Source organism: Lolium rigidum, chromosome 4 (genome assembly GCF_022539505.1).
Source record: "Lolium rigidum isolate FL_2022 chromosome 4, APGP_CSIRO_Lrig_0.1, whole genome shotgun sequence".
NCBI classification, from domain to species: Eukaryota; Viridiplantae; Streptophyta; class Magnoliopsida; order Poales; family Poaceae; genus Lolium; species Lolium rigidum.
Window position 1 is genome coordinate 251,657,634 of NC_061511.1, and position 16,951 is coordinate 251,674,584.

Below are 16,951 nucleotides of genomic sequence, written 5' to 3' on the forward strand. Positions count from 1 at the left end.
GTTAGAGAAGTGCCAAGAATATGATACAAACATTGGTAACTCGAGACAATCACAATAAAGATTACAAGTATGAATAACTAGTTGTAGAAACAATCACTCTAGTTTAAATAGTTAACCCTCAGTTTGCCAAGGAACACCGGAAGTCCATTATCATCAAATTAAGTATGAGCATTCATGTCTAAAGAGGTATAAGCAATGAAGTATATTAATTACGCCCACATCAATCGATCAAGGCTATCAAAACACTTACTCTCCATTCATTGCCTTTCAAGAATATAGTCATCCAACAATAATCGAGTCCATGCCAAAACTTGGGAATTGATATCTTTTGGATTCCTTTGACAGATTTCCAAGTAAAAAATCATGAATGACTTTATAGTATTGTGATAATCATGGGGTTAGTGGTGCTAGTATCCCAAGAGTTTGCGCAACGGTCGTGTTGACACGATCAAGCAATATCAGACACTAAAGCATATGTTGACAGCATAAAGCAATATCTCATATTTATATACAACCTTACATCTTGGCATGAACTCAACTACCACTAGACTTCAATTCCATCAAACAAATCCTATCAAGAGTGCTATCAAGTCTATCACAATATCTATGGAGTTAAGTATCTTCAAAGTTAAACCCTTAAGACAATTTTTCATCATACAAGTGATAATTTTAAGACTTTTTCTTGTTGTACTTGTTTGGCAATATTATTTCCAAGGCAAGACTCGGTTAACTAGATGAACTAGAGTAAGAACTTTCACAATTAACTAAGCATACAAATAAAGCTCTTCTCCAATTGTTTCAAATCACTCCCACTGGTACAATATCTTAACAAATCTATTGACTAGCATAAAAAATTCAAACTTCAAAAGTGGGATACATAAGACATACCTCTTATAGATGGCTTCAGATTTCTCTTCCTTATGATGTGTTCTTCAAAACTCTTAGTAGATCTCTCTCATAAATAATATCAAGCAAAGATGCATTAGAAATTCAGCTCTTTCAAGAACAAGGATTAAATGATTTTTTTTTTGCCAATCATAGGATCTGTGTTTCATTAGCAAAAGGGCCGAAACTGCATGAGTAGAAAGGCCCATTTGTAGTTATTGGACTTCGATCGTCGGAGTAAGTAGCCCAATAGCAATTACCATGTAGATGGCCGTTGACAACCCAAAAGTGAAATATTGGGCCCAACAGGGGAAGGTTGAACAATACTTTTTTCTATTGGGAAGGTGGTACATGGGGTTATCCTGACAAAAAAAGTGGAACACGGGTTATCGAAGGATGCCCATTTGCGCCTAATATGTTTGTCGACAACGGACCTTCGCCGCCACCACCATGCCTCGTCGCGGGTCGAGCTCACGGTACGGCCCAAAGGCACATATTACGTGGAGATAGATATCGGCGACGAGCACATCAGCCTCAACATGGCACCTACGATGTCAGAGTCTGCATGTCTCGCTCTGGATCGGCTCGGCTGGCCTTGGGACACTTACCGCTGGCCTCTTCCATGCTCAAGTTTTAGAAATGTTTCTGGCTGTTTTCAATACGGAATCAAATTTGTCGACATGAACATTCTTATGGAGTAGCAACGAGTTGAATCTCTCAAGACTCTTAAGTTCTGCAATATAATGACTAATTGGTACTATCTTAAATCAAATGATTACATATCCTTATTTTTGAAGAAAGAACACACTTATAGTTTAAATTCGACCTACTTTCAGGAAATTGACACTGTATTTATTTAAATATGTGAAATTTACTTGAATTTTGATAATAAAGCTTGGGAATTTTCCCTCGAACATGATTTACTACTACTCAACTTTGGGTAGTCTCTAGACTAGTCTCCCTCGTCCACCAACTATTACCACTGCAAAAAGTTGAGGGCAGCCCCTAGTCTCGAGCACTTCGCCCACTTCCCCTGGCCTCATCCCAGAGAACCCACACCAACCACCTCACAGTCGACTAGCCTCCAGTCTACACCCCTCCGACGAATCTCTAATGGCGGCGACGCTCGTAATAGAGCGCTCCTCACACGAGCGCATCATCGAGTCTGACCCTCATGTCTTTTGTGCCTGCCGTGTATCGGTAAGCATGACCGACTTCTCCGTCGGCGAGCCGCCGGCCATGGGCGAGGCATCCCCGTACACTATGACAGTGCCGATATTCTTCTCGAGGATGTACGCACTCAGGAGGATGGCCGGCCCCTCCCTGCCTCACTGGATGAGGACAATGTCTCTACTACACGCCGCGAAGAGGTGGTGCTCGGATCTCGACTTGCCTCCGAGGGAGCTGCGTAGTGGGGGCAATGTCGTGCGAACTATGCGCAAGATTCTTGGCCATGCATGGCTGCTCAAAAACTTGCACCTCACGGTGGAGGAGTGGGACGTCATCATGCCTTACGATGTTCTGCACTGGATGTGGCAGCAGGCGTGTCATCGGGTCGATGGCCTCCACTTCGACCTCACCCTTAGGGTGGATCACCGGCTCACCGTCAACTTGTCGGCGCTGCAAGACAGTTGGGTCCTAGTTGCGCCGGAGGATGTCCACTGCAGCATAAGCTTGCAGGGGCTATCGCAGCGCACAACGGTGCGTCTCCGGGGATGGAAACACCCGTTCCATAGAAAGTGCATCCTCTCCTGGTTTGTTACGAACCAGTCTGCCCTATCTGCCGCGACAAAGTGTTGACCCGTCTTATTTAGAATTTGTAGCATAGTATGAATAAAAACCCTATATGTAGGGATGTCATGCCAAGTTGAATCCCATGTGAAGAGAAATTATATTTGACTAGTCCTCAACCCATGCTCCAGCACAGGCTAGGCTTCAAAGATATATGGTAAGAAATTATTAATCTAATAATATAAAAACTGAAATGTTGATGTAACCATGATGAGAAAACCGTATTTACTATTGGATTTCTTTGTCAAATTAACTTCATACAAATGGACGTGGTTCACATTTATCAATAATTGCACATCATATTAGCTATTTATGTAGTGGAATAGTTCTACTATTGAAAAAGTACAGTTTTGTAGGAAAATAACATGGTTATCTGTTTTATTCGAAGTCCTTTAGAATAATGCATCTGTATAAAATGTAAACATCTGGTATGATCACCTGTTTGGGTGGGCAACTTAAGAGGGATTTCAAAATCTCGGACGTTAATACAACCCATGCAGGTCTGATATTCCGCGACATTTTCTCCTGGTTCCTGATTGAACATCAAGATGCACTTTATCATTGACATGTATTTATGTTATTCAATCTGATACTTTAGTTAATTGATTAATAAAGTCAGATCATTCCTCAAAAAAATATGAAGTTAGATATCACATGGTCACTACCCTATACGATACGCGATGCTCAGTCCACAGAATGCATAGCTGCTTTAAGAAGAATCACCGCTAATGTTAGCATTCATACATAAATACTAGTAAGCCATGGCGCGGCGGCACGCCGCGCCTGTTGTCATACATGTTTCTATAGCATTATTTGCTATAACTTTTTTTCCGAATTGTGTGCGTTAAAAAGCACCAAGGAAGGCTTTGATTGCAGACACTTTTGGCCATAGCAGAAGGAAAAATAAACAACAACAATCACATGTTATGGTTCCCTGGAGATAATACACACACGTTAGAACACTTGTCCAATGAATATGGCAGTAACATATTTCATCCAAAGCGCACACGACTTGTAACAGCAAAATAAAGACCTATATGACCATCCTAACGAACTCTCTCATGAATTTCTAAAGACAATACTTGCATCATCGCCAATAGACCCAAAAAATCTTAATAGGAAACAATGCATCCTATTATTATATTCAGTCATGCTCCCAACAGTTTGTCCCCACATGTGGAATTCCTAAGGTAGCAATTCTTACTTCTTTATTCTTGAACTTGTGAGTTATGATACAGCTCGCATATTTCGCTCTACATGGAAGGGTTTCATCTCATCTAGCCAAGAATCCATGCCAATACATCCCTTTATTTTCTTATCCTCCTATAGGTGTTCAATGGTCTGAATCTCTTTCGAGATATTTTAGGGAATGAGAAGATATGAAAAAGGAAGTGCAGACTGAAAGATCAAATTTGGAATGTTATCAAGAGAACTTGTAATCCTAATGAGTAGAGTCTCACACATAAGTTAGATGGATACCTCTTCTCGCCTGAAAATGCTTCTGCTAGAAGAAGGAAAAGGTTTACTGAATTCAGCAATTTCATGAACCGGGACAAAATGCAAAATCTCCAAATACTTATCAGCACTAACTAAAGATAGAAGATACACCGAAGATCCTACAATGTACACATAATTTCTGTATCAGATCAGAAAAAGGAAAAAAACATCACTTCCATGTCCCCCAAAAGACACATGCACTCACTCACTCATGTAGCAAGTAGTAAGTGGGAGTGGTGTTTTGGAACATGGGAGCATATGCTCCCTTTATTTTAAAATTCATCTTACACATATTTTGAATTTCAAAAAAATTGAAACAAAAAATTCACACGTACATTTTCACGTGCTACGCGCTCACAAAGTTGTTTCATAAAAAATGGACTTGTCATGTAACGTGTGTAAAAAAGACAAAACTCAGTGCTAAAAATAATGTTTTTTACAAGGTAAATTTTCTCTTTTTTACATAGACCACAAAAAATATTGATTTTTCCTGAAACTTGAGGAATGCACATATATTATGGAGATGTACATGTAGAATTTTTTGTCAAAATTTTTCGACAACTCGAAATATAATTTTTCGGTATAGGGAGCATACGCACCCGTGAGCCGAATTGAATCTCCGGTAGTAAGTACCCTAATAAATATAAGGTCATGGTATTTTTCAGTTCAGACTGTTGCTGTAACACTACTATGTGTACTTTCAACCAACTAACAGTGGCACGAGTTTATATTCAAATTAAACGATAATCTGCTATTTAGTTTGAACCATCTATGGATTTCATCCTTCAAAAGATACCATACAATTTCTGTCCAATGTCTAATGTACCTTTTATGTTAATTCTCAATGGTGGCATAGCTTTGATAAATAGTATTTTCTGTATATAAACATATCCTTTGATGTGGCTTTACAAAACATGTGGGAAAATGAAAGTGTGAAAGCAACAGAGAATAAAAATAACAAAAATTACCTGATAGAACATTAGCACCAACAATTTTTCTGAAAATGTGCACACAACACCAGGCAACAATACCGACAGGTTGCCGGAGTGATCAAACCAGGCACACCTGAAAAATAAAAAGAGAGTGAAAACATATACAGGGCAACAGAACCTGAATGACCAGACATACTGAAATGAAATGAGACATAAAAAATCTAACGTATAATACGTACCAGCAAAGTATCCCCAATGTTGATTAGAGACTATAGTGGGATAATAAGAAAAGAAATTTACATATTGGCGACAAATTCAGATAAAGCTAGCAAGCTATCTGAAACAAATCATGTGCTAGACATGAACTCTACGAAGTACAATATAATGGATAGGCAAGAGGCCAAGCTTTTTTCTTCATCATGAACTCTCATTATATATAAAACACAATGAACGGGTTAAGCATTAGTAGTGCATCACAAATTCGTAATACCATTGATGTTATCCTCAGCTGTTTTCATGTGGTAATCATTATCACATAGAAGCATTCGAATGGCTTTTGAATTTCGACCACAGAACTGAAACATCAAAGAATAAAGGTAGAAGAAATTATCAGAGAAATAAGAGTTCATACCTTGAACCTTCATTTAACCACATATACTGTAACTTTTTGGATCTGGACTAACAATACTGCAAGAAAAAAATATAAAAGATAAAGGTTTCCTGTTCCAAAAATCTAGCGACTTCGAGGCAGGTATCAACTAAATAAGCGAAATTTCTTGGAAAAAGTAAATATGATAAAATGTACCCATTCTTGCCGAACATAAGTGAAGTTCTTGGAACAATTAAATATGCAAATAATCAGTAGGTATCACTTGGCATGGGTTACCTAATGGTAATAAAATCTGCATATTGAATTCTCCATATCGCCATTGTCGATCAAATAATCTTAGGCCATTTGTAAACTCCACACAACAATAAACAACCATAAGAAGATGTCTCAGCTGGAATGAAGAAGATCAAAAAAAATTGTTAGCGGAAAAATGATGGCGTGAAAAAATTATTGAAAATATAAATATGCTGAAACTACGCGGCCATGAGCTGGTAAGGATGGAACAATAGCATTCCATATAAATGTACTACTTGTAGGCCTGCACATGGCCTGACATAAAATGAACACCTCCTGCTGAATTAACGATCGCTGATATTAGTTGATTGTAGATGGCAGTGTAAGGCCCTGACTGAAGTACCAAGTGAGAATTGATGTGATGCATGGTCACCTCACTCCTCCAATCAAATCTGCAAGAAACAACATCAACCATTTTAGTGAACAGGAAAAACACTGCATCCAACTATTCAGATCCGAAGCACATTAACAGGAAATCAAGAAATAGCCAATACACCCTGAATTACACAGATCTGCAGTACATGAAAAATGACCCAACGCCAAAAAGAATCAAGGAAGCAGGAAAAAACTCAGCCGTAGACACCTGCTCTACGTCCTAGCCAGGGCAGGTTGCTGCTGCTGCTCGGCCTGCCTGCAGGGCCATGGTGTGCCACCGTGCTGCTCGCCCCGGACCCGCCGCTCCTTACCCCACCCGAAGTTGGAAGAGACAGGGATGGGATGGCGGCCAGCAGATTACGCCAGTACAGGTAGCCGTGGAGTTAAGGACGTGCCGGCGAAGGCAGGGAGGTCAAGATCTTCTCGTGTGTCCGCCATTGCGCTGGTTGCCGTCGACGGAAGCAAAAGAGAGAGAGAGAGAGAGAGAGAGAGAGAGAGAGAGAGAGAGAGAGAGAGAGAGAGAGAGAGAGAGAGAGAGAGAGAGAGAGAGAGAGAGAGAGAGAGAGAGAGAGAAAGAGAGAGAGGAAGAGGAGGGCGCAGTCAGATGATGTACCGCTGATGTACCTCTGGTCGCCGCCGGAGCCGTGGTCGAAGCCGGCATCTCCGTCTCCGTCCTCGTCGCATCCGCTGTTGCCTGCGAGAAAAACGGCGTGGCCGGCCTTCCCTTGAATGGAAGCAGAGGAGGCGGATTGGAAGTGATGAGGACATCCCTACCTCACTACTACCTCCGTCATTAACAAATGAAGATGAACCTGCTGTGAAGCTCAAGTCCAATGAAGTTCGGATTGGACCAATTACAAGAGCTCGTGCGAAGCTACTTAAACAACAGGTGAACTTGTTCCTAAACGATACTTTGATTGATGAGAACTTTATACTCGCCTAAGTCCTATTACTTATGTATCATCGGGTATCAAGAGGAGACAAGCATCGCACGAGGAGAGGAGCAGCTGGACATGAAGACGGACGTCAAGAGGGCCGTGAAGGCTGGACATGGAGCTGGACATGAAGATATCTCATGGACGCGCGAGGAGGAGCGGGAGGAATGCGCGAGATGAGAAGAAGAAGTCCGGGCCGGTCCGAACCCGGTCGGACCGGCCCCTGGACCGGACCGCCCGGTCCCCGGCCCGGCCGACCGGTCGTAAACCGGCCACCAACCGGAGGAAATTTATCGTACCGGGGCGAGACCGGAAACCTCGCAGTTCCCGGCTTCCGACCGGTTGACCAGACCACCGACCGGACCGCCCGGTCCACAGCCCGGTTGACCGGACCACAACCGGACAGCCCGGTCCACAGCCCGGTTGACCGGATCCCAGACCGGACCAGTCCGAGTCTGTCTCGACCAGATCTATTCTGGGTCGGTTATTTTTGTATCTTTTCGACCAGAACTCGTCCCGGACACCTATATAAGTGCCCAGGACGTCCCCCTAGTTGCTTTAGACCACGTTTAAGATAAACCCTAGTTCTTAGTTGTTTACTCTGCAAAACTATTGAATTCCCTACACCATATTGCTTGAATATTGTGTGGATCCTGTTTAAGTCTTGTGTGATCTGCTGTTCCATTGGGAATTAGACGGTTGCAACTTACCGCTTCGTGGTCGGCGGCTACGTGCGCAAGTGTGTGGAGTTGCGAATATCTTGCAGGGTTGAGAGCTGTTGCATTGGCGACAGGGACCAATCGAGAGATCTCGTTGCGTCATACAAGTTATCATCCACTACATCGTCGTGTTTCTCCGCTGCCATCATCCCGTGATCATCATCACCACCGTTGCTTACTGAGAAGATCGGGCCACCCCTTATCATCTTGGTATCAGATTTCCAGTTTTCCTCGGTAAGCCATCCACAATCCACCCCATCGTTGAGTTGTGAGTGTTTTCCTATCCAGAAAAAGCCATAAAAAGTTAGGGTTAGGGTTTGCCATCGCCTTAGATTGCACTAATTTCGAGTTTTAGTTGCTTTTCGTAGTTGTTTTTGCGTACCTTTATCTTTCATCTAGTAGAATTGTTAGGGTTTGTGTTTTCTCTATCATCTAGTTTGTCATCTAGAGTCAGTTTTTGTTTACTCCGAGTCCACATAGCGTACAGTGTGCTTGTTTCCAACCATAGACACAGCCTATCGATATAAAGTGACTAGGAACTTCCCTAGAAGAGACTAGTTTTACCGCTCGACAGGCTGCTCGTTAGGGTTTTGGTGCTTTGCAATTTCTGTTGGCCGTGTTATCAAGGAGTTGTGTCAGAAAATCAAAAAAAAAAAAAGAGAAAATTGAAAAGAAGCAAAAAGAGCTACATAGCTGTGTGTGTTATACAAAAAGAAAAATACAAAAAGAAAAGTGTCGTGCTAGTTGAATCAAGTGAAAGGCCTAAGTTTTCCTTTACTGCACCTGTAGTTGAGCAATCTTGTGCCTGTCTCGTTGAGCTTTGCTAGCGTCTCTCTTGTGCATTGCAACCTTTCCCACATATAGTTGCATTGCCCCATTATATCGCCTTGTGTGAGTATCATTGGTTGTCTACGGTCAGCGCTAGAGCTTGTTATTGGTGCAAATAGGTAGCCTACCTACAGCCCCACATATATCCTGCTTTGTCGTGTGATTGTTCTTATACCCTTGATATTCGCTTCGCTACATCCGTGCACTAGTTGTTACTACAAGTGGTAAGCAACACTAATTTACTTTGGAACGGTAAGATTTCCTTTTCTTATCAGTTTTGAGTGAGTTGTGAGAGTACCACCATATATTTTTGATTTAGTGCACTAACCTACTAATCATGTCTGCTAGTGATACTAAGATTGTTAATTAGGAAAACAAGAATTCGGCAGATATCATTACATGGAGGGAGTATGAAGCTCTTCGTAACGAGATGCGACGTGAATTCCGCACTACGGATGATGAGCTTAAGGGTACAGTTGACGAGATCAAACAGACGTTGGATGCTACTAATGTCACCGTCACTGGTTTGGCTGATCAAATGACTGATATACAGCGCAATCTTGCCGATATGCGCCTCGCTATTGAGAATTTGACTGCACAACAACAACAAGACGATGATGAAGACCCTGAGCTTGAAGATGACGTACACAATGCTCGTGGTGCGCCTCGTGGTCATCGTCCGCGTGGTTGGGCTCCACTTGGCCGTAATGGTCGTGGGCAAGATGAAGAAGATGGATTGGGTAAGCCCAAGTTTTCCATACCCAAGTTTGAAGGAGGAGCTGATGTTGAAGAATATCTCACTTGGGAGCTCAAGATTGAGAAGTTATGGAGCTTACATCCCAACTACTCTGAAGATAAGAAGATCAAGCTTGCTTCGTCTGAATTTGATGGTTATGCATTACGTTGGTGGGATTCTTTGATTCGTAACCGCGATGAAGATGGTGCACAACCTATCCGTACATGGCGTGCTATGAAGGAAGTTATGACTTCTCGTTTTGTGCCTACAAATTACATGCGGAATATATTTGATAAGCTAACACTGTTGAGGCAAGGTGTGAAGACCGTTGATGAGTACTACATGGAGATGGAGATGCTTATGCAGCGTGGTCGTGTCCGTGAGTCTCTAGAGATGACAATGCAGCGTTTTCTCAATGGATTGAAGTATGACGTTAAAGGCATTGTTCGTCATTACACCTACACCGATATGAATCAATTGTTACATCATGCAAGAGAAGCTGAATCACAGTTGGCTGAAGAAGCAAAGGTTAAAGGACGTGCTACGGGAGCTGGGCGTTTTACACCCCGCGCGCCCTCTACGGCGCCGGCACCTTCGACGCGCTCCGTTCCTTACTCTACTCCGCCTAGCAAACCGGTCTCCAATGTATCTAATGCAAAGAAGTCCGAATCGCGGCAAGTACGAGTGGTTCCGGTGTGTCTACAACACGCAACCGCGATATGCTTTGCCATACATGTGGTGGAAGGGTCACTTCAAGAGAGATTGTCCTAACCGCAAAGTCATGTTTATCAATGAGGACAATGAGTATGAGACTGGCGATGATGTTGATCCAAATGCTCCAGACAATGATGACTATGACACTGATGGCGAAGATGCATATCCTTCTGATGCTCGTACCATTGTTGTGTCGCAGCGTGCTCTTAATGTGTTGCCTAGTGCATCTACTCAGCGTTGCAATTTGTTCCAAACCAAAGCTTTGGTTGGTCCTGACAAGGCTTGCAAGGTCATTATTGATGGCGGGAGTTGCCGCAATTTAGCAAGCAAGGAGTTATGCACCAAGCTGAAGTTGAAGTACCTACCGCACCCGCATCCATATTATATTCAGTGGTTGAGCGACAATGGTGAGATGAAGGTAAACCATATGGTGCGTGTTGAGTTTGAGATTGGACCGTATAAGGATTGCATTGATTTTGATGTGGTTCCTATGACGGTTTGTCACCTCTTATTGGGTCGGCCTTGGCTCTATGACCGTTCTGTGCAACACAATGGCCGAGCCAATACATATCACTTGGAGTACAAGGGCAAGAAAATTAACTTACAGCCTATGTCACCACAACAGATTGTCAATGAGTCTCGTCAGAAGATTGAAGTGAATTTGGAGGATGCATCCATAGATAGGCGAGAGAATTGTAATGCCGTGAGTGATATAACGAAAAGTGAGAGAGTGAATTCCTTAGTCTCATTAGCCACCAAAGAAGACATGAGAGAATTTAGTGAGGATCCTACGGCCATGCCTCTTGTGCTTTTGTACAGGGGTACGGTTTTGGTTTCTAACGACATGACCCCTCTTCCTCTTGGTGTTTCTAGTGTTTTGCAGGAATTCGGCGACGTGTTTCCGGAGGAGGTACCCGCAGGACTACCACCATTGCGAGGTATTGAGCATCAAATTGACTTGATTCCCGGAGCATCGCCGCCCAATAGGGCGCCATATCGCACTAATCCCGAAGAGACGAAGGAGATACATAAGCAAGTACAAGCGCTACTCGACAAAGGTTATATCCGCATAAGCCTTAGTCCTTGTGCTGTTCCTGTTATTCTAGTTCCTAAGAAAGATGGTACTTGGCGTATGTGCGTAGATTGTAGAGCTATAAACAACATTACTATTCGATATCGTCATCCTATTCCCCGTTTAGAGGATATGCTAGATGAATTGAGTGGTGCTGCTGTGTTCTCTAAGATTGATTTGCGTAGTGGTTATCATCAAATTAGGATGAAAGAAGGGGATGAGTGGAAGACAGCCTTTAAAACAAAATTTGGTTTATATGAGTGGTTAGTAATGCCTTTTGGGTTAACTAATGCACCTAGCACTTTCATGAGACTCAATGAACCATGTTTTGCGTGATTTTATTGGCAAGTTTGTGGTTGTGTATTTTGATGACATATTAATCTACAGCCGCAATGAATCTGATCATACTATACATATTCGACATGTTTTGCAAGTGTTGCGTGATAATCAACTCTATGGTAATCTTGAGAAGTGCACATTTTGCAAAGATAAGGTCATATTTCGGGTTATGTTGTCTCTAAGCATGGAGTAGAAGTAGATGTGTCTAAAATTGAAGCTATTCAAAATTGGCCTACTCCCATGAATGTGAGTCAAGTTAGAAGTTTTCATGGTCTAGCTGGGTTTTATCGCCGTTTTGTGCCCAATTTTTCTACTATTGCTGCACCTTTGAATGAGTTGACTAAAAAAGGTGTTGCATTTGAGTGGGGCGTTGCCCAAGATCATGCTTTTGATGAACTGAAACGATTGTTAACTTCTGCACCGTTGCTTGCACTTCCTGATTTCAATAAGCAATTTGAGATTGAATGTGATGCTAGTGGTATTGGAATTGGTGGTGTGTTGATGCAAGAGGGTCGCCCAATTGCATATTTTTCTGAGAAATTATCTGGTGCTAAGTTGAACTATCCTATATATGATAAAGAATTGTATGCTTTAATTCGAGTTCTTGAGGTTTGGCAACATTATTTGTGGCCAAAGGAATTTATCATACATTCTGATCATGAAGCTTTAAAATACCTGAAAGCCCAATCTACTTTGCATAAGCGTTTAGCTAAGTGGGTTGAGTTCATTGAGTCTTTTCCATACATCATTAAACATAAGAAGGGAAAAGATAACATTGTTGCTGATGCTCTATCTAGGAAGAATATGCTATTAACTCAACTTGATGTTAAAATTCCTGGTTTAGAGATACTATGTGATTTGTATGCTACTGATCATGATTTTGCTGAACCATATCGCTTATGTGCTCTTGGTAAAGCATGGGAAAAATATCACATACATGATGGGTTCTTGTTTAGAGCTAACAAACTATGTGTTCCGGAATCGTCCGTGCGTTTGCTCTTATTGCGGGAATCACATGCCGGAGGTTTGATGGGTCACTTTGGGCGTGAGAAGACGCTACTCATGCTCGCTGATCATTTTTATTGGCCAAAGATGAGGCGGGACGTGGACAGGTATGTGAAGAGGTGCATTACTTGCAACAAGTCCAAGTCCAAGCTGAAGCCTCACGGTTTGTATACTCCTTTACCGGCACCTACTACACCTTGGGAAGATATTAGTATGGATTTTGTGTTGGGTTTGCCGCGTACTAAGAGAGGCCATGATTCTATATTTGTGGTAGTGGACAGATTTTCTAAGATGTCACACTTTATTGCCTGCCACAAAAGCGACGATGCGTCGCATATTGCTAACCCGTTTTTCGTGGAGATTGTTCGACTACATGGAGTCCCAAAGACTATTGTTTCGATCGTGATGTGAAGTTCATGAGCTACTTCGGAAGACACTTTGGGGAAAGCTGGGGACAAAGCTACTGTTCAGTACTACTTGTCATCCTCAAACTGATGGTCAAACTGAGGTGGTGAATCGAACCTTGTCACAACTGTTGAGATCCATGATCAAGAAGAACCCGAAGGAGTGGGAAGAGTGTTTGCCGCATGTGGAGTTTGCTTACAACAGGGCGGTACATTCTACCACGGAGCTGTGTCCTTTTGAGGTGGTGTATGGTTTCAAACCCATTACTCCACTTGACTTGTTGCCTTTGCCCATACATGAGAGAGTTAATATGGAGGCATCCAAGAGGGCAGATTTTGTGCGTAAGATCCATGTGAAGACTAAAGAGTTGATCGAGAAGAAAGGCAAGAGCAATGCTGCAAGGATGAACAAGAAGCGCAAAGAGATGTTGTTCAAACCTGGTGATATGGTCTGGGTACATTTTCGCAAGGATAGGTTCCCGAAGCTGCGGAAGTCTAAGTTGAAGCCGCGTGGTGCTGGTCCTTACAAAGTGCTTGCCAAGATCAATGATAATGCATACTCGATAGATCTTCCAGTTTGATGAGTTTGGTGTCGATAATTCTTTCAATGTTGCTGATTTGACACCATATGACGGAGAAGACCTTGGAGCGTCGGGGTCGACGCCTTTTGAAGGGGGGAGATGATGAGGACATCCCTACCTCACTACTACCTCCGTCATTAACAAATGAAGATGAACCTCGTCGTGAAGCTCAAGTCCAATGAAGTTCGGATTGGACCAATTACAAGAGCTCGTGCGAAGCTACTTAAACAACAGGTGAACTTGTTCCTAAACGATACTTTGATTGATGAGAACTTTATACCGCCTAAGTCCTATTACTTATGTATCATCAGGTATCAAGAGGAGACAAGCATCGCACGAGGAGAGGAGCGACTGGACATGAAGACGGACGTCAAGAGGGCCGTGAAGCTGGACATGGAGCTGGACATGAAGATATCTCATGGACGCGCGAGGGAGGAGCGGGAGGAATGCGCGAGAGGAGAAGAAGAAGTCCAGGCCGGTCCAGAACCCGGTCAGACCGGCCCCCAGACCGGACCGCCCGATCCCTGGCCCGGTCGACCGGTCGTAAACCGGCCACCAACCGGAGGAAATTTATCGTACCGGGCGAGACCGGAAACCTCGCAGCTTCTCGGTTTCCGACCGGTTGACCGGACCACCGACCGGACCGCCCGGTCCACAGCCCGGTTGACCGGACCACAAACCGGACAGCCCGGTCCACAGCCCGGTTGACCGGATCCCGGACCGGACCAGTCCGAGTCTGCTCTCGACCAGATCTATTCTGGGTCGGTTATTTTTGTATCTTTTCGACCAGAACTCGTCCCGGACACCTATATCAGTGCCCATGACGTCCCCCTAGTTGCTTTAGACCACGTTTAAGATAAACCCTAGTTCTTAGTTGTTTGCTCTGCAAAACTATTGAATTCCCTACACCATATTGCTTGAATATTGTGTGGATCCTGTTTAAGTCTTGTGTGATCTGCTGTTCCATTGGGAATTAGACGGTTGCAACTTACCGCTTCGTGGTCGGCGGCTACGTGCGCAAGTGTGTGGAGTTGCGAATATCTTGCAGGGTTGAGAGCTGTTGCATTGGCGACAAGGACCAATCGAGAGATCTCGTTGCGTCATACAAGTTATCATCCACTACATCGTCGTGTTTCTCCGCTGCCATCATCCCGTGATCATCATCACCACCGTTGCTTACTGAGAAGATCGGGCCACCCCTTATCAGGAAGAGAGGAGGGTACACGAGACTCTTCCAAAAGAAAAATAGGAAGAATTTAGTGGAAGAGATGACAGCGGCAAGAGACTCTTCCAGAAAAAAAACCCGTAGTGCTAGGTTCGACTTAAGCGGTGCCGGTTTCCTATCTACTTCCATGCACCTAACTAATGCAATGACCGGAAGAGTAACCGGTAAATTAAACAAGTGCATAGCGAAAATAAAGGAATATAAATGAAATAAATAGCAGGATTCAAGAAGGAAGGACAAATGGCAGAAAACCACCGCACGAAGGAACTCATAAATAGCCAATCTACAGCTCCCAAAACGCTATTTAGAGCCCTAAAACGTTTAGCTTTTATATAGGGTATAATATGTTCGTGATAAATAGGGCCGCTGAAAAATTATTTTATCATTAGTCCACAATATTATTACTACCTCCATCCCAAAGCTTAAAGCTTATATTATTTTTAGAAAATCAAATTATTTTAAGTTTGACTAAGCTTTTATCAAAAATCATTAACATGCAAAATACAAAATTAATATTATTAAATAGATAATGAAATTTATTTTCGTATGGTATCTACAAAATATTATATTTGTCGATAGATTGTTCTAGAAATTTAGGCAAACTTTACTTGGTTTAACTTAAAAAAATGTAAGCCTTAAGTTTTGAGTTGGAGGTAGTAGCTTTTAAACTATGCATGGCAACAATCAGTCATTCGGGGGAAAAGAACGAAATGAAATATTACCCCATCCAAGTTGTAAATATCCCTCAATCATTCTTAACGACCCGCTTTCCATCACCATCAGAACAACCTGAACACGTTTGAATGTTTGATTACCTTGAAAGGAAGGTGCTGATCACAGGGAAGTAATCTTTCGGCAAGGGTTGAGAAAGGAAACATAATCAAAATAAAGGGGAGATACGGTGGTGCCACTCTACTAATATTTCATAACCGGGAGCCATGCATCCATGTATAAATAACTGACTTACGAATATCCAAGCCTCCACTTATTTCACTGGATATCATAGTATTTCTTGCACAATCTGGCAGCTTTTCATATTGCAGTGTCGGGCACTGAAAAAATATCTAGAAAACACATGCATTATTATACACTATATAAAAGACAATCAATTTAACCTCCTCCTTAGCAATTCAGTTACTGTAGCCGGGCTATTTATCCACTCATTTGTCAAGTCATTGCGTGACACGTACTCTTCTATTTTGCGCTTCGGTGGTTTGGTCATTCTTTGTGGCCTATTTTTCTGGATAGGTGGTTTACCGGCTACCGGTTTGCTATGCCTCTTCCCGGTAAGCGCATCTTCCAGAAATATCTACTCTCACTTTTCACCGCTTTTCACCTCACCTCTTTTTCTCCTCCTGCACCGTCTTCATGGAAAAATCGAGAAGCGAAAAATCGAGAAGCCCTCTCCACCGCTTCTCCCGTGGCGTCCCGGAGCCCTCTCCACACTCACACAACAACAAAAATTTCGGGTCCCGGAGCTGCCGCACCGCCTGCATTGGCCCTCCTATGCCTCATTCCCCCGCAATCCATCAACTCATTTTGTTGGTGGCCAATAAAGCAGCGATGAACGCGTGCAAGGAGAACGTCAGCGAGGAGATGGAGGAGGAGGAGAAGAGGATGGTATGGAGGAGGTCAAGAGGACGACGAGGCCGTCCTGCTGAACGCTGGCAGCGTGACTCGCTGCGGCGGGCAGACCGCTGGACCCACACGGGGCGCCGCCTCTTTCCCTAGGGGAGTTCGCCGGCGTCACGGGCGCCACTGATGCTGATGGGGAGACGCGCCACTGCGCGACATCTTTTGATGCGACCACCGCCCGCCCCTCAGAGCAAGTACAATAGAGTCCAGTCAGCTGACTATAAGACATTAAATAATATATTTTAGATGAGTTGGAGGAGAGAGAAGAGGAGAGAGAAGGGAGGTGGACTACTATGCAATAGTCAGCTCTTACACATGCTCCTAGGCACCTTGTGAGAGTGAAAGGTGGGCCATATATTAGTAAAGTACTACAT

At 43.2% G+C, this 16,951-nt stretch overlaps 1 long non-coding RNA gene across 4 annotated transcripts; it reads right to left on the reverse strand.

The window, feature by feature from the left end:
* Positions 1-3,098: 3,098 nt before the first annotated feature.
* On the reverse strand, positions 3,099-16,430 carry LOC124650237. 4 transcript variants are annotated; one of them, XR_006986927.1, is made up of 7 exons: positions 15,910-16,430; positions 15,665-15,731; positions 5,992-6,401; positions 5,737-5,792; positions 5,142-5,238; positions 4,156-4,292; positions 3,365-3,610 (listed from the first exon to the last, which is right to left on the reverse strand). It is a non-coding gene; the product is annotated as an uncharacterized LOC124650237 (long non-coding RNA). The 4 variants fall into 4 exon arrangements; XR_006986926.1 differs by having other exon boundaries at positions 5,992-6,106; positions 6,283-6,401; positions 15,665-16,430; XR_006986925.1 differs by lacking the exon at positions 3,365-3,610 and adding an exon at positions 3,099-3,208 and having other exon boundaries at positions 15,665-16,430.
* Between the last annotated feature and the right edge of the window lie 521 nt (positions 16,431-16,951).